This window comes from Hyla sarda, chromosome 4 (genome assembly GCF_029499605.1).
Source record: "Hyla sarda isolate aHylSar1 chromosome 4, aHylSar1.hap1, whole genome shotgun sequence".
Taxonomy (NCBI): domain Eukaryota; kingdom Metazoa; phylum Chordata; class Amphibia; order Anura; family Hylidae; genus Hyla; species Hyla sarda.
Genome location: NC_079192.1, coordinates 68,761,910 through 68,781,927, shown reverse-complemented (window position 1 = coordinate 68,781,927; position 20,018 = coordinate 68,761,910). Strand labels below are relative to the sequence as shown.

At 42.0% G+C, this 20,018-nt stretch overlaps 27 non-coding genes across 27 annotated transcripts; all 27 read right to left on the bottom strand.

Annotated features, from left to right (window-relative positions):
- Window positions 1-147: 147 nt before the first annotated feature.
- On the bottom strand, window positions 148-220 carry TRNAR-CCU (transfer RNA arginine (anticodon CCU)). Its single transcript has one exon. It is a non-coding gene; the product is annotated as a tRNA-Arg (tRNA).
- Window positions 221-474: 254 nt separating this feature from the next.
- TRNAI-UAU (transfer RNA isoleucine (anticodon UAU)) lies at window positions 475-567 on the bottom strand. Its single transcript is given in 2 exon segments — window positions 475-510; window positions 530-567. It is a non-coding gene; the product is annotated as a tRNA-Ile (tRNA).
- Window positions 568-1,639: 1,072 nt separating this feature from the next.
- Window positions 1,640-1,712, bottom strand: TRNAR-CCU (transfer RNA arginine (anticodon CCU)). Its single transcript has one exon. It is a non-coding gene; the product is annotated as a tRNA-Arg (tRNA).
- Window positions 1,713-1,966: 254 nt separating this feature from the next.
- Window positions 1,967-2,059, bottom strand: TRNAI-UAU (transfer RNA isoleucine (anticodon UAU)). Its single transcript is given in 2 exon segments — window positions 1,967-2,002; window positions 2,022-2,059. It is a non-coding gene; the product is annotated as a tRNA-Ile (tRNA).
- A 1,399-nt stretch (window positions 2,060-3,458) lies between these two features.
- Window positions 3,459-3,551, bottom strand: TRNAI-UAU (transfer RNA isoleucine (anticodon UAU)). The gene is given in 2 exon segments: window positions 3,459-3,494; window positions 3,514-3,551. It is a non-coding gene; the product is annotated as a tRNA-Ile (tRNA).
- A 1,074-nt stretch (window positions 3,552-4,625) lies between these two features.
- On the bottom strand, window positions 4,626-4,698 carry TRNAR-CCU (transfer RNA arginine (anticodon CCU)). The gene has a single exon. It is a non-coding gene; the product is annotated as a tRNA-Arg (tRNA).
- A 254-nt stretch (window positions 4,699-4,952) lies between these two features.
- Window positions 4,953-5,045, bottom strand: TRNAI-UAU (transfer RNA isoleucine (anticodon UAU)). The gene is given in 2 exon segments: window positions 4,953-4,988; window positions 5,008-5,045. It is a non-coding gene; the product is annotated as a tRNA-Ile (tRNA).
- Window positions 5,046-6,117: 1,072 nt separating this feature from the next.
- On the bottom strand, window positions 6,118-6,190 carry TRNAR-CCU (transfer RNA arginine (anticodon CCU)). Its single transcript has one exon. It is a non-coding gene; the product is annotated as a tRNA-Arg (tRNA).
- A 254-nt stretch (window positions 6,191-6,444) lies between these two features.
- On the bottom strand, window positions 6,445-6,537 carry TRNAI-UAU (transfer RNA isoleucine (anticodon UAU)). Its single transcript is given in 2 exon segments — window positions 6,445-6,480; window positions 6,500-6,537. It is a non-coding gene; the product is annotated as a tRNA-Ile (tRNA).
- A 1,072-nt stretch (window positions 6,538-7,609) lies between these two features.
- TRNAR-CCU (transfer RNA arginine (anticodon CCU)) lies at window positions 7,610-7,682 on the bottom strand. The gene has a single exon. It is a non-coding gene; the product is annotated as a tRNA-Arg (tRNA).
- A 254-nt stretch (window positions 7,683-7,936) lies between these two features.
- Window positions 7,937-8,029, bottom strand: TRNAI-UAU (transfer RNA isoleucine (anticodon UAU)). The gene is given in 2 exon segments: window positions 7,937-7,972; window positions 7,992-8,029. It is a non-coding gene; the product is annotated as a tRNA-Ile (tRNA).
- An 827-nt stretch (window positions 8,030-8,856) lies between these two features.
- TRNAR-CCU (transfer RNA arginine (anticodon CCU)) lies at window positions 8,857-8,929 on the bottom strand. Its single transcript has one exon. It is a non-coding gene; the product is annotated as a tRNA-Arg (tRNA).
- Window positions 8,930-9,183: 254 nt separating this feature from the next.
- TRNAI-UAU (transfer RNA isoleucine (anticodon UAU)) lies at window positions 9,184-9,276 on the bottom strand. Its single transcript is given in 2 exon segments — window positions 9,184-9,219; window positions 9,239-9,276. It is a non-coding gene; the product is annotated as a tRNA-Ile (tRNA).
- Window positions 9,277-10,348: 1,072 nt separating this feature from the next.
- Window positions 10,349-10,421, bottom strand: TRNAR-CCU (transfer RNA arginine (anticodon CCU)). The gene has a single exon. It is a non-coding gene; the product is annotated as a tRNA-Arg (tRNA).
- A 254-nt stretch (window positions 10,422-10,675) lies between these two features.
- On the bottom strand, window positions 10,676-10,768 carry TRNAI-UAU (transfer RNA isoleucine (anticodon UAU)). Its single transcript is given in 2 exon segments — window positions 10,676-10,711; window positions 10,731-10,768. It is a non-coding gene; the product is annotated as a tRNA-Ile (tRNA).
- Window positions 10,769-11,840: 1,072 nt separating this feature from the next.
- TRNAR-CCU (transfer RNA arginine (anticodon CCU)) lies at window positions 11,841-11,913 on the bottom strand. Its single transcript has one exon. It is a non-coding gene; the product is annotated as a tRNA-Arg (tRNA).
- Window positions 11,914-12,167: 254 nt separating this feature from the next.
- On the bottom strand, window positions 12,168-12,260 carry TRNAI-UAU (transfer RNA isoleucine (anticodon UAU)). The gene is given in 2 exon segments: window positions 12,168-12,203; window positions 12,223-12,260. It is a non-coding gene; the product is annotated as a tRNA-Ile (tRNA).
- A 1,073-nt stretch (window positions 12,261-13,333) lies between these two features.
- On the bottom strand, window positions 13,334-13,406 carry TRNAR-CCU (transfer RNA arginine (anticodon CCU)). The gene has a single exon. It is a non-coding gene; the product is annotated as a tRNA-Arg (tRNA).
- A 254-nt stretch (window positions 13,407-13,660) lies between these two features.
- On the bottom strand, window positions 13,661-13,753 carry TRNAI-UAU (transfer RNA isoleucine (anticodon UAU)). Its single transcript is given in 2 exon segments — window positions 13,661-13,696; window positions 13,716-13,753. It is a non-coding gene; the product is annotated as a tRNA-Ile (tRNA).
- Window positions 13,754-14,825: 1,072 nt separating this feature from the next.
- On the bottom strand, window positions 14,826-14,898 carry TRNAR-CCU (transfer RNA arginine (anticodon CCU)). Its single transcript has one exon. It is a non-coding gene; the product is annotated as a tRNA-Arg (tRNA).
- A 254-nt stretch (window positions 14,899-15,152) lies between these two features.
- TRNAI-UAU (transfer RNA isoleucine (anticodon UAU)) lies at window positions 15,153-15,245 on the bottom strand. The gene is given in 2 exon segments: window positions 15,153-15,188; window positions 15,208-15,245. It is a non-coding gene; the product is annotated as a tRNA-Ile (tRNA).
- Window positions 15,246-16,317: 1,072 nt separating this feature from the next.
- TRNAR-CCU (transfer RNA arginine (anticodon CCU)) lies at window positions 16,318-16,390 on the bottom strand. Its single transcript has one exon. It is a non-coding gene; the product is annotated as a tRNA-Arg (tRNA).
- Window positions 16,391-16,644: 254 nt separating this feature from the next.
- TRNAI-UAU (transfer RNA isoleucine (anticodon UAU)) lies at window positions 16,645-16,737 on the bottom strand. Its single transcript is given in 2 exon segments — window positions 16,645-16,680; window positions 16,700-16,737. It is a non-coding gene; the product is annotated as a tRNA-Ile (tRNA).
- Window positions 16,738-17,810: 1,073 nt separating this feature from the next.
- TRNAR-CCU (transfer RNA arginine (anticodon CCU)) lies at window positions 17,811-17,883 on the bottom strand. The gene has a single exon. It is a non-coding gene; the product is annotated as a tRNA-Arg (tRNA).
- Window positions 17,884-18,137: 254 nt separating this feature from the next.
- TRNAI-UAU (transfer RNA isoleucine (anticodon UAU)) lies at window positions 18,138-18,230 on the bottom strand. Its single transcript is given in 2 exon segments — window positions 18,138-18,173; window positions 18,193-18,230. It is a non-coding gene; the product is annotated as a tRNA-Ile (tRNA).
- Window positions 18,231-19,302: 1,072 nt separating this feature from the next.
- TRNAR-CCU (transfer RNA arginine (anticodon CCU)) lies at window positions 19,303-19,375 on the bottom strand. The gene has a single exon. It is a non-coding gene; the product is annotated as a tRNA-Arg (tRNA).
- A 254-nt stretch (window positions 19,376-19,629) lies between these two features.
- On the bottom strand, window positions 19,630-19,722 carry TRNAI-UAU (transfer RNA isoleucine (anticodon UAU)). The gene is given in 2 exon segments: window positions 19,630-19,665; window positions 19,685-19,722. It is a non-coding gene; the product is annotated as a tRNA-Ile (tRNA).
- Window positions 19,723-20,018: the final 296 nt, after the last annotated feature.

Below are 20,018 nucleotides of genomic sequence, written 5' to 3'. Positions count from 1 at the left end.
AGATGGATTGTTTCCATGATAAGCATGGTACCAGATTTTGCAAGATTGACTTCACAAGGAAGAGAATCATTAGAGAAGCCAATCAATCACATTTTATCTTGAACTAAAACTCATTGATGGATACCTGGTATAGTGAAGGAAAGCATACACCCCAGATGGGACTTGAACCCACAATCCCTGGCTTAGGAGGCCAGTGCCTTATCCATTAGGCCACTGGGGCTGGATGTATGCAGCTTGATGATAGTTAGTTTACAATCAAATATTCTCATGTTAAAAAGTTATCAAGGCCGGTCTTTAACCATTTGTTTTCCAATCGGGAAAACAATCTTAATAACGTGCCTGCTTTCTTAGGACGAGAGCGAGAACTTCTTTTGTTGTGTCGTTTTGATAATTTGCTTACAATACATGGAAAACGGGTAAAAGACTTTGCTGCCCTACTGCAGTTTTTATATAACAATAAAGGTTAGAAAAGAATGCTCCAGGTGAGGCTCGAACTCACAACCTCGGCATTGCTCAACAGTTACTGCTATATAAGTACCACGCGCTGACCGATTGCGCCACTAGAGCTTTGCATGTGCTTCACAAGCCTGCTTTACAAGGGTGCTTTCTATGATCAGTATCAGATCTGGCTTTTGCGAGATCGACTTTACAAGCAACTTGGACATGAATTATTAGAGAAGACAGTGGAACACATTTAATGAAACTAAAACACACCCTTTGTTACCTTAAAGAGGGAAGAAAAGCAAGCACCCCAGATGGGACTGGAACCCACTATCCCTGGCTTAGGAGTCCACTAGGGCTAGCCACCTGTGGGGAAACGTGATGATATGTTATTTTAAAAAGCGTGCTTTCTATGATCAGTATCAGATCTGGTTTTTGCGAGATCGACTTTACAAGCAACTTGGACATGAATTATTAGAGAAGACAGTGGAACACATTTAACGAAACTAAAACACACCCTTGGTTACCTTAAAGATGGAAGAAAAGCAAGCATCCCAGATGGGACTGGAGCCCACTATCTCTGGCTCAGGAGTCCACTGGGGCTAGCCACCTGTGGGGAAACGTGATGATATGTTTTTTTTTAAAAGCGTGCTTTCTGTGATCAGTATCAGATCTGGCTTTTGCGAGATCGACTTTACAAGCAACTTGGACATGAATTATTAGAGAAGACAGTGGAACACATTTAACAGAACTAAAACACACCCTTGGTTACCTTAAAGAGGGAAGAAAGGCAAGCACCCCAGATGGGACTGGAACCCACTATCCCTGGCTTAGGAGTCCACTGGGGCTAGCCACCTGTGGGGAAACATGATGATATGTTTTTTTAAAAAGCAAAATTTCTATTGTGATTGAGTAATCAAGGATGGTCTTTTGCTGTTTACCTTTAGATGCGGAAAACAATCTTAATCGTGTGCTTGCTTGCTTTCGTCAAGAGCGAGGCTTTCCTTTGTTGTCTCATTCCAACAGCAGCCAGAAGGCATTGAATGGCTACAGATGGATTGTTTCCATGATAAGCATGGTACCAGATTTTGCAAGATTGACTTCACAAGGAAGAGAATCATTAGAGAAGCCAATCAATCACATTTTATCTTGAACTAAAACTCATTGATGGATACCTGGTATAGTGAAGGAAAGCATACACCCCAGATGGGACTTGAACCCACAATCCCTGGCTTAGGAGGCCAGTGCCTTATCCATTAGGCCACTGGGGCTGGATGTATGCAGCTTGATGATAGTTAGTTTACAATCAAATATTCTCATGTTAAAAAGTTATCAAGGCCGGTCTTTTACCGTTTGTTTTCCAATCGGGAAAACAATCTTAATAACGTGCCTGCTTTCTTAGGACGAGAGCGAGAACTTCTTTTGTTGTGTTGTTTTGATAATTTGCTTACAATACATGGAAAACGGGTAAAAGACTTTGCTGCCCTACTGCAGTTTTTATATAACAATAAAGGTTAGAAAAGAATGCTCCAGGTGAGGCTCGAACTCACAACCTCGGCATTGCTCAACAGTTACTGCTATATAAGTACCACGCGCTGACCGATTGCGCCACTAGAGCTTTGCATGTGCTTCACAAGCCTGCTTTACAAGGGTGCTTTCTATGATCAGTATCAGATCTGGCTTTTGAGAGATCGACTTTACAAGCAACTTGGACATGAATTATTAGAGAAGACAGTGGAACACATTTAATGAAAGTAAAACACACCCTTTGTTACCTTAAAGAGGGAAGAAAAGCAAGCACCCCAGATGGGACTGGAACCCACTATCCCTGGCTTAGGAGTCCACTAGGGCTAGCCACCTGTGGGGAAACGTGATGATATGTTATTTTAAAAAGCGTGCTTTCTATGATCAGTATCAGATCTGGTTTTTGCGAGATCGACTTTACAAGCAACTTGGACATGAATTATTAGAGAAGACAGTGGAACACATTTAACGAAACTAAAACACACCCTTGGTTACCTTAAAGAGGGAAGAAAAGCAAGCATCCCAGATGGGACTGGAACCCACTATCTCTGGCTTAGGAGTCCACTGGGGCTAGCCACCTGTGGGGAAACGTGATGATATGTTTTTTTTAAAAAGCGTGCTTTCTGTGATCAGTATCAGATCTTGCTTTTGCGAGATCGACTTTACAAGCAACTTGGACATGAATTATCAGAGAAGACAGTGGAACACATTTAACAGAACTAAAACACACCCTTGGTTACCTTAAAGAGGGAAGAAAAGCAAGCACCCCAGATGGGACTGGAGCCCACTATCCCTGGCTTAGGAGTCCACTGGGGCTAGCCACCTGTGGGGAAACATGATGATATGTTTTTTTAAAAAGCAAAATTTCTATTGTGATTGAGTAATCAAGGATGGTCTTTTGCTGTTTACCTTTAGATGCGGAAAACAATCTTAATCGTGTGCTTGCTTGCTTTCGTCAAGAGCGAGGCTTTCCTTTGTTGTCTCATTCCAACAGCAGCCAGAAGGCATTGAATGGCTACAGATGGATTGTTTCCATGATAAGCATGGTACCAGATTTTGCAAGATTGACTTCACAAGGAAGAGAATCATTAGAGAAGCCAATCAATCACATTTTATCTGGAACTAAAACTCATTGATGGATACCTGGTATAGTGAAGGAAAGCATACACCCAAGATGAAACTTGAACCCACAATCCCTGGCTTAAGAGGCCAGTGCCTTATCCATTAGGCCACTGGGGCTGGATGTTTGCAGTATGATGATAGTTAGTTTACAATCAAATATTCTCATGTTAAAAAGTTATCAAGGCTGGTCTTTTAGCGTTTGTTTTCCAATCGGGAAAACAATCTTAATAACGTGCCTGCTTTCTTAGGACGAGAGCGAGAACTTCTTTTGTTGTGTCGTTTTGATAATTTGCTTGCAATACATGGAAAACGGGTAAAAGACTTTGCTGCCCTACTGCAGTTTTTATATAACAATAAAGGTTAGAAAAGAATGCTCCAGGTGAGGCTCGAACTCACAACCTCGGCATTGCTCAACAGTTACTGCTTTATAAGTACCGCGCGCTGACCGATTGTGCCACTGGAGCTTTGCATGTGCTTCACAAGCCTGCTTTACAAGGGTGCTTTCTATGATCAGTATCAGATCTGGCTTTTGCGAGATCGACTTTACAAGCAACTTGGACATGAATTATTAGAGAAGACAGTGGAACACATTTAATGAAACTAAAACACACCCTTTGTTACCTTAAAGAGGGAAGAAAAGCAAGCACCCCAGATGGGACTGGAACCTACTATCCCTGGCTTAGGAGTCCACTGGGGCTAGCCACCTGTGGGGAAACGTGATGATATGTTATTTTAAAAAGCGTGCTTTCTATGATCAGTATCAGATCTGGTTTTTGCGAGATCGACTTTACAAGCAACTTGGACATGAATTATTAGAGAAGACAGTGGAACACATTTAACAAAACTAAAACACACCCTTGGTTACCTTAAAGAGTGAAGAAAAGCAAGCACCCCAGATGGGACTGGAACCCACTATCCCTGGCTTAGGAGTCCACTGGGGATAGCCACCGGTGGGGAAACGTGATGATATGTTTTTTTTTAAAAAAGCGTGCTTTCTATGATCAGTATCAGATCTGGCTTTTGCAAGATCGACTTTACAAGCAACTTGGACATGAATTATTAGAGAAGACAGTGGAACACATTTAACAGAACTAAAACACACCCTTGGTTACCTTAAAGAGGGAAGAAAAGCAAGCACCCCAGATGGGACTGGAACCCACTATTCCTGGCTTAGGAGTCCACTGGGGCTAGCCACCTGTGGGGAAACATGATGATATGTTTTTTTAAAAAGCTAAATTTCTATTGTGATTGAGTAATCAAGGATGGTCTTTTGCTGTATACCTTTAGATGCGGAAAACAATCTTAATCGTGTGCTTGCTTGCTTTTGTCAAGAGCGAGGCTTTCCTTTGTTGTCTCATTCCAACAGCAGCCAGAAGGCATTGAATGGCTAGAGATGGATTGTTTCCATGATAAGCATGGTACCAGATTTTGCAAGATTGACTTCACAAGGAAGAGAATCATTAGAGAAGCCAATCAATCACATTTTATCTTGAACTAAAACTCATTGATGGATACCTGGTATAGTGAAGGAAAGCATACACCCCAGATGGGACTTGAACCCACAATCCCTGGCTTAGGAGGCCAGTGCCTTATCCATTAGGCCACTGGGGCTGGATGTATGCAGCTTGATGATAGTTAGTTTACAATCAAATATTCTCATGTTAAAAAGTTATCAAGGCCGGTCTTTTACCATTTGTTTTCCAATCGGGAAAACAATCTTAATAACGTGCCTGCTTTCTTAGGACGAGAGCGAGAACTTCTTTTGTTGTGTCGTTTTGATAATTTGCTTACAATACATGGAAAACGGGTAAAAGACTTTGCTGCCCTACTGCAGTTTTTATATAACAATAAAGGTTAGAAAAGAATGCTCCAGGTGAGGCTCGAACTCACAACCTCGGCATTGCTCAACAGTTACTGCTATATAAGTACCACGCGCTGACCGATTGCGCCACTAGAGCTTTGCATGTGCTTCACAAGCCTGCTTTACAAGGGTGCTTTCTATGATCAGTATCAGATCTGGCTTTTGCGAGATCGACTTTACAAGCAACTTGGACATGAATTATTAGAGAAGACAGTGGAACACATTTAATGAAACTAAAACACACCCTTTGTTACCTTAAAGAGGGAAGAAAAGCAAGCACCCCAGATGGGACTGGAACCCACTATCCCTGGCTTAGGAGTCCACTGGGGCTAGCCACCTGTGGGGAAACGTGATGATATGTTATTTTAAAAAGCGTGCTTTCTATGATCAGTATCAGATCTGGTTTTTGCGAGATCGACTTTACAAGCAACTTGGACATGAATTATTAGAGAAGACAGTGGAACACATTTAACGAAACTAAAACACACCCTTGGTTACCTTAAAGAGGGAAGAAAAGCAAGCATCCCAGATGGGACTGGAACCCACTATCTCTGGCTTAGGAGTCCACTGGGGCTAGCCACCTGTGGGGAAACGTGATGATATGTTTTTTTTAAAAAGCGTGCTTTCTGTGATCAGTATCAGATCTGGCTTTTGCGAGATCGACTTTACAAGCAACTTGGACATGAATTATCAGAGAAGACAGTGGAACACATTTAACAGAACTAAAACACACCCTTGGTTACCTTAAAGAGGGAAGAAAAGCAAGCACCCCAGATGGGACTGGAACCCACTTTCCCTGGCTTAGGAGTCCACTGGGGCTAGCCACCTGTGGGGAAACATGATGATATGTTTTTTTAAAAAGCAAAATTTCTATTGTGATTGAGTAATCAAGGATGGTCTTTTGCTGTTTACCTTTAGATGCGGAAAACAATCTTAATCGTGTGCTTGCTTGCTTTCGTCAAGAGCGAGGCTTTCCTTTGTTGTCTCATTCCAACAGCAGCCAGAAGGCATTGAATGGCTACAGATGGATTGTTTCCATGATAAGCATGGTACCAGATTTTGCAAGATTGAATTCACAAGGAAGAGAATCATTAGAGAAGCCAATCAATCACATTTTATCTTGAACTAAAACTCATTGATGGATACCTGGTATAGAGAAAGAAAGCATACACCCCAGATGGGACTCGAACCCACAATCCCTGGCTTAGGAGGCCAGTGCCTTATCCATTAGGCCACTGGGGCTGGATGTATGCAGCTTGATGATAGTTAGTTTACAATCAAATATTCTCATGTTAAAAAGTTATCAAGGCCGGTCTTTAACCATTTGTTTTCCAATCGGGAAAACAATCTTAATAACGTGCCTGCTTTCTTAGGACGAGAGCGAGAACTTCTTTTGTTGTGTCGTTTTGATAATTTGCTTACAATACATGGAAAACGGGTAAAAGACTTTGCTGCCCTACTGCAGTTTTTATATAACAATAAAGGTTAGAAAAGAATGCTCCAGGTGAGGCTCGAACTCACAACCTCGGCATTGCTCAACAGTTACTGCTATATAAGTACCACGCGCTGACCGATTGCGCCACTAGAGCTTTGCATGTGCTTCACAAGCCTGCTTTACAAGGGTGCTTTCTATGATCAGTATCAGATCTGGCTTTTGCGAGATCGACTTTACAAGCAACTTGGACATGAATTATTAGAGAAGACAGTGGAACACATTTAATGAAACTAAAACACACCCTTTGTTACCTTAAAGAGGGAAGAAAAGCAAGCACCCCAGATGGGACTGGAACCCACTATCCCTGGCTTAGGAGTCCACTAGGGCTAGCCACCTGTGGGGAAACGTGATGATATGTTATTTTAAAAAGCGTGCTTTCTATGATCAGTATCAGATCTGGTTTTTGCGAGATCGACTTTACAAGCAACTTGGACATGAATTATTAGAGAAGACAGTGGAACACATTTAACGAAACTAAAACACACCCTTGGTTACCTTAAAGAGGGAAGAAAAGCAAGCATCCCAGATGGGACTGGAACCCACTATCTCTGGCTCAGGAGTCCACTGGGGCTAGCCACCTGTGGGGAAACGTGATGATATGTTTTTTTTAAAAAGCGTGCTTTCTGTGATCAGTATCAGATCTGGCTTTTGCGAGATCGACTTTACAAGCAACTTGGACATGAATTATTAGAGAAGACAGTGGAACACATTTAACAGAACTAAAACACACCCTTGGTTACCTTAAAGAGGGAAGAAAGGCAAGCACCCCAGATGGGACTGGAACCCACTATCCCTGGCTTAGGAGTCCACTGGGGCTAGCCACCTGTGGGGAAACATGATGATATGTTTTTTTAAAAAGCAAAATTTCTATTGTGATTGAGTAATCAAGGATGGTCTTTTGCTGTTTACCTTTAGATGCGGAAAACAATCTTAATCGTGTGCTTGCTTGCTTTCGTCAAGAGCGAGGCTTTCCTTTGTTGTCTCATTCCAACAGCAGCCAGAAGGCATTGAATGGCTACAGATGGATTGTTTCCATGATAAGCATGGTACCAGATTTTGCAAGATTGACTTCACAAGGAAGAGAATCATTAGAGAAGCCAATCAATCACATTTTCTCTTGAACTAAAACTCATTGATGGATACCTGGTATAGTGAAGGAAAGCATACACCCCAGATGGGACTTGAACCCACAATCCCTGGCTTAGGAGGCCAGTGCCTTATCCATTAGGCCACTGGGGCTGGATGTATGCAGCTTGATGATAGTTAGTTTACAATCAAATATTCTCATGTTAAAAAGTTATCAAGGCCGGTCTTTTAGCGTTTGTTTTCCAATCGGGAAAACAATCTTAATAACGTGCCTGCTTTCTTAGGACGAGAGCGAGAACTTCTTTTGTTGTGTCGTTTTGATAATTTGCTTGCAATACATGGAAAACGGGTAAAAGACTTTGCTGCCCTACTGCAGTTTTTATATAACAATAAAGGTTAGAAAAGAATGCTCCAGGTGAGGCTCGAACTCACAACCTCGGCATTGCTCAACAGTTACTGCTTTATAAGTACCGCGCGCTGACCGATTGTGCCACTGGAGCTTTGCATGTGCTTCACAAGCCTGCTTTACAAGGGTGCTTTCTATGATCAGTATCAGATCTGGCTTTTGCGAGATCGACTTTACAAGCAACTTGGACATGAATTATTAGAGAAGACAGTGGAACACATTTAATGAAACTAAAACACACCCTTTGTTACCTTAAAGAGGGAAGAAAAGCAAGCACCCCAGATGGGACTGGAACCTACTATCCCTGGCTTAGGAGTCCACTGGGGCTAGCCACCTGTGGGGAAACGTGATGATATGTTATTTTAAAAAGCGTGCTTTCTATGATCAGTATCAGATCTGGTTTTTGCGAGATCGACTTTACAAGCAACTTGGACATGAATTATTAGAGAAGACAGTGGAACACATTTAACAAAACTAAAACACACCCTTGGTTACCTTAAAGAGTGAAGAAAAGCAAGCACCCCAGATGGGACTGGAACCCACTATCCCTGGCTTAGGAGTCCACTGGGGATAGCCACCGGTGGGGAAACGTGATGATATGTTTTTTTAAAAAGCAAAATTTCTATTGTGATTGAGTAATCAAGGATGGTCTTTTGCTGTATACCTTTAGATGCGGAAAACAATCTTAATCGTGTGCTTGCTTGCTTTTGTCAAGAGCGAGGCTTTCCTTTGTTGTCTCATTCCAACAGCAGCCAGAAGGCATTGAATGGCTACAGATGGATTGTTTCCATGATAAGCATGGTACCAGATTTTGCAAGATTGACTTCACAAGGAAGAGAATCATTAGAGAAGCCAATCAATCACATTTTATCTTGAACTAAAACTCATTGATGGATACCTGGTATAGTGAAGGAAAGCATACACCCCAGATGGGACTTGAACCCACAATCCCTGGCTTAGGAGGCCAGTGCCTTATCCATTAGGCCACTGGGGCTGGATGTATGCAGCTTGATGATAGTTAGTTTACAATCAAATATTCTCATGTTAAAAAGTTATCAAGGCTGGTCTTTTAGCGTTTGTTTTCCAATCGGGAAAACAATCTTAATAACGTGCCTGCTTTCTTAGGACGAGAGCGAGAACTTCTTTTGTTGTGTCGTTTTGATAATTTGCTTACAATACATGGAAAACGGGTAAAAGACTTTGCTGCCCTACTGCAGTTTTTATATAACAATAAAGGTTAGAAAAGAATGCTCCAGGTGAGGCTCGAACTCACAACCTCGGCATTGCTCAACAGTTACTGCTATATAAGTACCACGCGCTGACCGATTGCGCCACTAGAGCTTTGCATGTGCTTCACAAGCCTGCTTTACAAGGGTGCTTTCTATGATCAGTATCAGATCTGGCTTTTGCGAGATCGACTTTACAAGCAACTTGGACATGAATTATTAGAGAAGACAGTGGAACACATTTAATGAAACTAAAACACACCCTTTGTTACCTTAAAGAGGGAAGAAAAGCAAGCACCCCAGATGGGACTGGAACCCACTATCCCTGGCTTAGGAGTCCACTGGGGCTAGCCACCTGTGGGGAAACGTGATGATATGTTATTTTAAAAAGCGTGCTTTCTATGATCAGTATCAGATCTGGTTTTTGCGAGATCGACTTTACAAGCAACTTGGACATGAATTATTAGAGAAGACAGTGGAACACATTTAACGAAACTAAAACACACCCTTGGTTACCTTAAAGAGTGAAGAAAAGCAAGCACCCCAGATGGGACTGGAACCCACTATCCCTGGCTTAGGAGTCCACTGGGGCTAGCCACCTGTGGGGAAACGTGATGATATGTTTTTTTTAAAAAGCGTGCTTTCTGTGATCAGTATCAGATCTGGCTTTTGCGAGATCGACTTTACAAGCAACTTGGACATGAATTATTAGAGAAGACAGTGGAACACATTTAACAGAACTAAAACACACCCTTGGTTACCTTAAAGAGGGAAGAAAAGCAAGCACCCCAGATGGGACTGGAACCCACTATTCCTGGCTTAGGAGTCCACTGGGGCTAGCCACCTGTGGGGAAACATGATGATATGTTTTTTTAAAAAGCAAAATTTCTATTGTGATTGAGTAATCAAGGATGGTCTTTTGCTGTATACCTTTAGATGCGGAAAACAATCTTAATCGTGTGCTTGCTTGCTTTTGTCAAGAGCGAGGCTTTCCTTTGTTGTCTCATTCCAACAGCAGCCAGAAGGCATTGAATGGCTACAGATGGATTGTTTCCATGATAAGCATGGTACCAGATTTTGCAAGATTGACTTCACAAGGAAGAGAATCATTAGAGAAGCCAATCAATCACATTTTATCTTGAACTAAAACTCATTGATGGATACCTGGTATAGTGAAGGAAAGCATACACCCCAGATGGGACTTGAACCCACAATCCCTGGCTTAGGAGGCCAGTGCCTTATCCATTAGGCCACTGGGGCTGGATGTATGCAGCTTGATGATAGTTAGTTTACAATCAAATATTCTCATGTTAAAAAGTTATCAAGGCCGGTCTTTAACCATTTGTTTTCCAATCGGGAAAACAATCTTAATAACGTGCCTGCTTTCTTAGGACGAGAGCGAGAACTTCTTTTGTTGTGTCGTTTTGATAATTTGCTTACAATACATGGAAAACGGGTAAAAGACTTTGCTGCCCTACTGCAGTTTTTATATAACAATAAAGGTTAGAAAAGAATGCTCCAGGTGAGGCTCGAACTCACAACCTCGGCATTGCTCAACAGTTACTGCTATATAAGTACCACGCGCTGACCGATTGCGCCACTAGAGCTTTGCATGTGCTTCACAAGCCTGCTTTACAAGGGTGCTTTCTATGATCAGTATCAGATCTGGCTTTTGAGAGATCGACTTTACAAGCAACTTGGACATGAATTATTAGAGAAGACAGTGGAACACATTTAATGAAACTAAAACACACCCTTTGTTACCTTAAAGAGGGAAGAAAAGCAAGCACCCCAGATGGGACTGGAACCCACTATCCCTGGCTTAGGAGTCCACTAGGGCTAGCCACCTGTGGGGAAACGTGATGATATGTTATTTTAAAAAGCGTGCTTTCTATGATCAGTATCAGATCTGGTTTTTGCGAGATCGACTTTACAAGCAACTTGGACATGAATTATTAGAGAAGACAGTGGAACACATTTAACGAAACTAAAACACACCCTTGGTTACCTTAAAGAGGGAAGAAAAGCAAGCATCCCAGATGGGACTGGAACCCACTATCTCTGGCTTAGGAGTCCACTGGGGCTAGCCACCTGTGGGGAAACGTGATGATATGTTTTTTTTAAAAAGCGTGCTTTCTGTGATCAGTATCAGATCTTGCTTTTGCGAGATCGACTTTACAAGCAACTTGGACATGAATTATCAGAGAAGACAGTGGAACACATTTAACAGAACTAAAACACACCCTTGGTTACCTTAAAGAGGGAAGAAAAGCAAGCACCCCAGATGGGACTGGAGCCCACTATCCCTGGCTTAGGAGTCCACTGGGGCTAGCCACCTGTGGGGAAACATGATGATATGTTTTTTTAAAAAGCAAAATTTCTATTGTGATTGAGTAATCAAGGATGGTCTTTTGCTGTTTACCTTTAGATGCGGAAAACAATCTTAATCGTGTGCTTGCTTGCTTTCGTCAAGAGCGAGGCTTTCCTTTGTTGTCTCATTCCAACAGCAGCCAGAAGGCATTGAATGGCTACAGATGGATTGTTTCCATGATAAGCATGGTACCAGATTTTGCAAGATTGACTTCACAAGGAAGAGAATCATTAGAGAAGCCAATCAATCACATTTTATCTGGAACTAAAACTCATTGATGGATACCTGGTATAGTGAAGGAAAGCATACACCCCAGATGGGACTTGAACCCACAATCCCTGGCTTAGGAGGCCAGTGCCTTATCCATTAGGCCACTGGGGCTGGATGTTTGCAGTATGATGATAGTTAGTTTACAATCAAATATTCTCATGTTAAAAAGTTATCAAGGCTGGTCTTTTAGCGTTTGTTTTCCAATCGGGAAAACAATCTTAATAACGTGCCTGCTTTCTTAGGACGAGAGCGAGAACTTCTTTTGTTGTGTCGTTTTGATAATTTGCTTGCAATACATGGAAAACGGGTAAAAGACTTTGCTGCCCTACTGCAGTTTTTATATAACAATAAAGGTTAGAAAAGAATGCTCCAGGTGAGGCTCGAACTCACAACCTCGGCATTGCTCAACAGTTACTGCTTTATAAGTACCGCGCGCTGACCGATTGTGCCACTGGAGCTTTGCATGTGCTTCACAAGCCTGCTTTACAAGGGTGCTTTCTATGATCAGTATCAGATCTGGCTTTTGCGAGATCGACTTTACAAGCAACTTGGACATGAATTATTAGAGAAGACAGTGGAACACATTTAATGAAACTAAAACACACCCTTTGTTACCTTAAAGAGGGAAGAAAAGCAAGCACCCCAGATGGGACTGGAACCTACTATCCCTGGCTTAGGAGTCCACTGGGGCTAGCCACCTGTGGGGAAACGTGATGATATGTTATTTTAAAAAGCGTGCTTTCTATGATCAGTATCAGATCTGGTTTTTGCGAGATCGACTTTACAAGCAACTTGGACATGAATTATTAGAGAAGACAGTGGAACACATTTAACAAAACTAAAACACACCCTTGGTTACCTTAAAGAGTGAAGAAAAGCAAGCACCCCAGATGGGACTGGAACCCACTATCCCTGGCTTAGGAGTCCACTGGGGATAGCCACCGGTGGGGAAACGTGATGATATGTTTTTTTTAAAAAAGCGTGCTTTCTATGATCAGTATCAGATCTGGCTTTTGCGAGATCGACTTTACAAGCAACTTGGACATGAATTATTAGAGAAGACAGTGGAACACATTTAACAGAACTAAAACACACCCTTGGTTACCTTAAAGATGGAAGAAAAGCAGGCACCCCAGATGGGACTGGAACCCACTATTCCTGGCTTAGGAGTCCACTGGGGCTAGCCACCTGTGGGGAAACATGATGATATGTTTTTTTAAAAAGCAAAATTTCTATTGTGATTGAGTAATCAAGGATGGTCTTTTGCTGTATACCTTTAGATGCGGAAAACAATCTTAATCGTGTGCTTGCTTGCTTTTGTCAAGAGCGAGGCTTTCCTTTGTTGTCTCATTCCAACAGCAGCCAGAAGGCATTGAATGGCTACAGATGGATTGTTTCCATGATAAGCATGGTACCAGATTTTGCAAGATTGACTTCACAAGGAAGAGAATCATTAGAGAAGCCAATCAATCACATTTTATCTTGAACTAAAACTCATTGATGGATACCTGGTATAGTGAAGGAAAGCATACACCCCAGATGGGACTTGAACCCACAATCCCTGGCTTAGGAGGCCAGTGCCTTATCCATTAGGCCACTGGGGCTGGATGTATGCAGCTTGATGATAGTTAGTTTACAATCAAATATTCTCATGTTAAAAAGTTATCAAGGCCGGTCTTTTACCGTTTGTTTTCCAATCGGGAAAACAATCTTAATAACGTGCCTGCTTTCTTAGGACGAGAGCGAGAACTTCTTTTGTTGTGTCGTTTTGATAATTTGCTTACAATACATGGAAAACGGGTAAAAGACTTTGCTGCCCTACTGCAGTTTTTATATAACAATAAAGGTTAGAAAAGAATGCTCCAGGTGAGGCTCGAACTCACAACCTCGGCATTGCTCAACAGTTACTGCTATATAAGTACCACGCGCTGACCGATTGCGCCACTAGAGCTTTGCATGTGCTTCACAAGCCTGCTTTACAAGGGTGCTTTCTATGATCAGTATCAGATCTGGCTTTTGAGAGATCGACTTTACAAGCAACTTGGACATGAATTATTAGAGAAGACAGTGGAACACATTTAATGAAACTAAAACACACCCTTTGTTACCTTAAAGAGGGAAGAAAAGCAAGCACCCCAGATGGGACTGGAACCCACTATCCATGGCTTAGGAGTCCACTAGGGCTAGCCACCTGTGGGGAAACGTGATGATATATTATTTTAAAAAGCGTGCTTTCTATGATCAGTATCAGATCTGGTTTTTGCGAGATCGATTTTACAAGCAACTTGGACATGAATTATTAGAGAAGACAGTGGAACACATTTAACGAAACTAAAACACACCCTTGGTTACCTTAAAGAGGGAAGAAAAGCAAGCATCCCAGATGGGACTGGAACCCACTATCTCTGGCTTAGGAGTCCACTGGGGCTAGCCACCTGTGGGGAAACGTGATGATATGTTTTTTTTAAAAAGCATGCTTTCTGTGATCAGTATCAGATCTGGCTTTTGCGAGATCGACTTTACAAGCAACTTGGACATGAATTATCAGAGAAGACAGTGGAACACATTTAACAGAACTAAAACACACCCTTGGTTACCTTAAAGAGGGAAGAAAAGCAAGCACCCCAGATGGGACTGGAGCCCACTATCCCTGGCTTAGGAGTCCACTGGGGCTAGCCACCTGTGGGGAAACATGATGATATGTTTTTTTAAAAAGCAAAATTTCTATTGTGATTGAGTAATCAAGGATGGTCTTTTGCTGTTTACCTTTAGATGCGGAAAACAATCTTAATCGTGTGCTTGCTTGCTTTCGTCAAGAGCGAGGCTTTCCTTTGTTGTCTCATTCCAACAGCAGCCAGAAGGCATTGAATGGCTACAGATGGATTGTTTCCATGATAAGCATGGTACCAGATTTTGCAAGATTGAATTCACAAGGAAGAGAATCATTAGAGAAGCCAATCAATCACATTTTATCTTGAACTAAAACTCATTGATGGATACCTGGTATAGAGAAGGAAAGCATACACCCCAGATGGGACTCGAACCCACAATCCCTGGCTTAGGAGGCCAGTGCCTTATCCATTAGGCCACTGGGGCTGGATGTATGCAGCTTGATGATAGTTAGTTTACAATCAAATATTCTCATGTTAAAAAGTTATCAAGGCCGGTCTTTTACCATTTGTTTTCCAATCGGGAAAACAATCTTAATAACGTGCCTGCTTTCTTAGGACGAGAGCGAGAACTTCTTTTGTTGTGTCGTTTTGATAATTTGCTTACAATACATGGAAAACGGGTAAAAGACTTTGCTGCCCTACTGCAGTTTTTATATAACAATAAAGGTTAGAAAAGAATGCTCTAGGTGAGGCTCGAACTCACAACCTCGGCATTGCTCAACAGTTACTGCTATATAAGTACCACGCGCTGACCGATTGCGCCACTAGAGCTTTGCATGTGCTTCACAAGCCTGCTTTACAAGGGTGCTTTCTATGATCAGTATCAGATCTGGCTTTTGCGAGATCGACTTTACAAGCAACTTGGACATGAATTATTAGAGAAGACAGTGGAACACATTTAATGAAACTAAAACACACCCTTTGTTACCTTAAAGAGGGAAGAAAAGCAAGCACCCCAGATGGGACTGGAACCCACTATCCCTGGCTTAGGAGTCCACTAGGGCTAGCCACCTGTGGGGAAACGTGATGATATGTTATTTTAAAAAGCGTGCTTTCTATGATCAGTATCAGATCTGGTTTTTGCGAGATCGACTTTACAAGCAACTTGGACATGAATTATTAGAGAAGACAGTGGAACACATTTAACGAAACTAAAACACACCCTTGGTTACCTTAAAGAGGGAAGAAAAGCAAGCATCCCAGATGGGACTGGAACCCACTATCTCTGGCTTAGGAGTCCACTGGGGCTAGCCACCTGTGGGGAAACATGATGATATGTTTTTTTTAAAAAGCGTGCTTTCTGTGATCAGTATCAGATCTGGCTTTTGCGAGATCGACTTTACAAGCAACTTGGACATGAATTATCAGAGAAGACAGTGGAACACATTTAACAGAACTAAAACACACCCTTGGTTACCTTAAAGAGGGAAGAAAAGCAAGCACCCCAGATGGGACTGGAACCCACTATCCCTGGCTTAGGAGTCCTTTGGGGCTAGCCACCTGTGGGGAAACATGATGATATGTTTTTTTAAAAAGCAAAATTTCTATTGTGATTGAGTAATCAAGGATGGTCTTTTGCTGTTTACCTTTAGATGCGGAAAACAATCTTAATCGTGTGCTTGCTTGCTTTCGTCAAGAGCGAGGCTTTCCTTTGTTGTCTCATTCCAACAGCAGCCAGAAGGCATTGAATGGCTACAGATGGATTGTTTCCATGATAAGCATGGTACCAGATTTTGCAAGATTGAATTCACAAGGAAGAGAATCATTAGAGAAGCCAATCAATCACATTTTATCTTGAACTAAAACTCATTGATGGATACCTGGTATAGAGAAGGAAAGCATACACCCCAGATGGGACTCGAACCCACAATCCCTGGCTTAGGAGGCCAGTGCCTTATCCATTAGGCCACTGGGGCTGGATGTTTGCAGTATGATGATAGTTAGTTTACAATCAAATATTCTCATGTTAAAAAGTTATCAAGGCTGGTCTTTTAGCGTTTGTTTTCCAATCGGGAAAACAATCTTAATAACGTGCCTGCTTTCTTAGGACGAGAGCGAGAACTTCTTTTGTTGTGTCGTTTTGATAATTTGCTTGCAATACATGGAAAACGGGTAAAAGACTTTGCTGCCCTACTGCAGTTTTTATATAACAATAAAGGTTAGAAAAGAATGCTCCAGGTGAGGCTCGAACTCACAACCTCGGCATTGCTCAACAGTTACTGCTTTATAAGTACCGCGCGCTGACCGATTGTGCCACTGGAGCTTTGCATGTGCTTCACAAGCCTGCTTTACAAGGGTGCTTTCTATGATCAGTATCAGATCTGGCTTTTGCGAGATCGACTTTACAAGCAACTTGGACATGAATTATTAGAGAAGACAGTGGAACACATTTAATGAAACTAAAACACACCCTTTGTTACCTTAAAGAGGGAAGAAAAGCAAGCACCCCAGATGGGACTGGAACCTACTATCCCTGGCTTAGGAGTCCACTGGGGCTAGCCACCTGTGGGGAAACGTGATGATATGTTATTTTAAAAAGCGTGCTTTCTATGATCAGTATCAGATCTGGTTTTTGCGAGATCGACTTTACAAGCAACTTGGACATGAATTATTAGAGAAGACAGTGGAACACATTTAACAAAACTAAAACACACCCTTGGTTACCTTAAAGAGTGAAGAAAAGCAAGCACCCCAGATGGGACTGGAACCCACTATCCCTGGCTTAGGAGTCCACTGGGGATAGCCACCGGTGGGGAAACGTGATGATATGTTTTTTTTAAAAAAGCGTGCTTTCTATGATCAGTATCAGATCTGGCTTTTGCGAGATCGACTTTACAAGCAACTTGGACATGAATTATTAGAGAAGACAGTGGAACACATTTAACAGAACTAAAACACACCCTTGGTTACCTTAAAGAGGGAAGAAAAGCAAGCACCCCAGATGGGACTGGAACCCACTATTCCTGGCTTAGGAGTCCACTGGGGCTAGCCACCTGTGGGGAAACATGATGATATGTTTTTTTAAAAAGCAAAATTTCTATTGTTATTGAGTAATCAAGGATGGTCTTTTGCTGTATACCTTTAGATGCGGAAAACAATCTTAATCGTGTGCTTGCTTGCTTTTGTCAAGAGCGAGGCTTTCCTTTGTTGTCTCATTCCAACAGCAGCCAGAAGGCATTGAATGGCTACAGATGGATTGTTTCCATGATAAGCATGGTACCAGATTTTGCAAGATTGACTTCACAAGGAAGAGAATCATTAGAGAAGCCAATCAATCACATTTTATCTTGAACTAAAACTCATTGATGGATACCTGGTATAGTGAAGGAAAGCATACACCCCAGATGGGACTTGAACCCACAATCCCTGGCTTAGGAGGCCAGTGCCTTATCCATTAGGCCACTGGGGCTGGATGTATGCAGCTTGATGATAGTTAGTTTACAATCAAATATTCTCATGTTAAAAAGTTATCAAGGCCGGTCTTTAACCATTTGTTTTCCAATCGGGAAAACAATCTTAATAACGTGCCTGCTTTCTTAGGACGAGAGCGAGAACTTCTTTTGTTGTGTCGTTTTGATAATTTGCTTACAATACATGGAAAACGGGTAAAAGACTTTGCTGCCCTACTGCAGTTTTTATATAACAATAAAGGTTAGAAAAGAATGCTCCAGGTGAGGCTCGAACTCACAACCTCGGCATTGCTCAACAGTTACTGCTATATAAGTACCACGCGCTGACCGATTGCGCCACTAGAGCTTTGCATGTGCTTCACAAGCCTGCTTTACAAGGGTGCTTTCTATGATCAGTATCAGATCTGGCTTTTGCGAGATCGACTTTACAAGCAACTTGGACATGAATTATTAGAGAAGACAGTGGAACACATTTAATGAAACTAAAACACACCCTTTGTTACCTTAAAGAGGGAAGAAAAGCAAGCACCCCAGATGGGACTGGAACCCACTATCCCTGGCTTAGGAGTCCACTAGGGCTAGCCACCTGTGGGGAAACGTGATGATATGTTATTTTAAAAAGCGTGCTTTCTATGATCAGTATCAGATCTGGTTTTTGCGAGATCGACTTTACAAGCAACTTGGACATGAATTATTAGAGAAGACAGTGGAACACATTTAACGAAACTAAAACACACCCTTGGTTACCTTAAAGATGGAAGAAAAGCAAGCATCCCAGATGGGACTGGAACCCACTATCTCTGGCTCAGGAGTCCACTGGGGCTAGCCACCTGTGGGGAAACGTGATGATATGTTTTTTTTTAAAAGCGTGCTTTCTGTGATCAGTATCAGATCTGGCTTTTGCGAGATCGACTTTACAAGCAACTTGGACATGAATTATTAGAGAAGACAGTGGAACACATTTAACAGAACTAAAACACACCCTTGGTTACCTTAAAGAGGGAAGAAAGGCAAGCACCCCAGATGGGACTGGAACCCACTATCCCTGGCTTAGGAGTCCACTGGGGCTAGCCACCTGTGGGGAAACATGATGATATGTTTTTTTAAAAAGCAAAATTTCTATTGTGATTGAGTAATCAAGGATGGTCTTTTGCTGTTTACCTTTAGATGCGGAAAACAATCTTAATCGTGTGCTTGCTTGCTTTCGTCAAGAGCGAGGCTTTCCTTTGTTGTCTCATTCCAACAGCAGCCAGAAGGCATTGAATGGCTACAGATGGATTGTTTCCATGATAAGCATGGTACCAGATTTTGCAAGATTGACTTCACAAGGAAGAGAATCATTAGAGAAGCCAATCAATCACATTTTATCTTGAACTAAAACTCATTGATGGATACCTGGTATAGTGAAGGAAAGCATACACCCCAGATGGGACTTGAACCCACAATCCCTGGCTTAGGAGGCCAGTGCCTTATCCATTAGGCCACTGGGGCTGGATGTATGCAGCTTGATGATAGTTAGTTTACAATCAAATATTCTCATGTTAAAAAGTTATCAAGGCCGGTCTTTTACCGTTTGTTTTCCAATCGGGAAAACAATCTTAATAACGTGCCTGCTTTCTTAGGACGAGAGCGAGAACTTCTTTTGTTGTGTTGTTTTGATAATTTGCTTACAATACATGGAAAACGGGTAAAAGACTTTGCTGCCCTACTGCAGTTTTTATATAACAATAAAGGTTAGAAAAGAATGCTCCAGGTGAGGCTCGAACTCACAACCTCGGCATTGCTCAACAGTTACTGCTATATAAGTACCACGCGCTGACCGATTGCGCCACTAGAGCTTTGCATGTGCTTCACAAGCCTGCTTTACAAGGGTGCTTTCTATGATCAGTATCAGATCTGGCTTTTGAGAGATCGACTTTACAAGCAACTTGGACATGAATTATTAGAGAAGACAGTGGAACACATTTAATGAAAGTAAAACACACCCTTTGTTACCTTAAAGAGGGAAGAAAAGCAAGCACCCCAGATGGGACTGGAACCCACTATCCCTGGCTTAGGAGTCCACTAGGGCTAGCCACCTGTGGGGAAACGTGATGATATGTTATTTTAAAAAGCGTGCTTTCTATGATCAGTA